The sequence below is a fragment of the Theobroma umbraticum genome, unplaced genomic scaffold (assembly GCF_002168275.2).
Source record: "Theobroma umbraticum cultivar Fairchild unplaced genomic scaffold, ASM216827v3 scaffold_146.0, whole genome shotgun sequence".
NCBI lineage: Eukaryota > Viridiplantae > Streptophyta > Magnoliopsida > Malvales > Malvaceae > Theobroma > Theobroma umbraticum.
The window spans coordinates 6,248,434-6,248,765 of NW_018397265.1; positions in this window are offsets into that span (position 1 = coordinate 6,248,434).

Here is a 332-nt window from a genome sequence, read left to right on the forward strand (position 1 = left end):
TTTTAAAAATTAAAATTATTAAAAATAAAATTCACATAACAAAAAATAAAAATCCATGATAAGTAGGAGATATAACTTATATAACAAAAAAAAAAGAATATGGTTGATGATTAGTAGAAATTTAAAAGTGAAAATCTATAGAAACTTAAAATATATGAGCAAATAGAATAGAGTTGAAATAAATAAATAATAACAATATAAATAAATTAATTAATTAAAAACTTTATCTTTTTATAATTTCACAATATAAGCACAGAAAAGAAAAGAGAAAAATATAGATAGAGAAATTTTAAAAATTAAAATTTTGAATAAAATTGAATGAAGTTTATAAA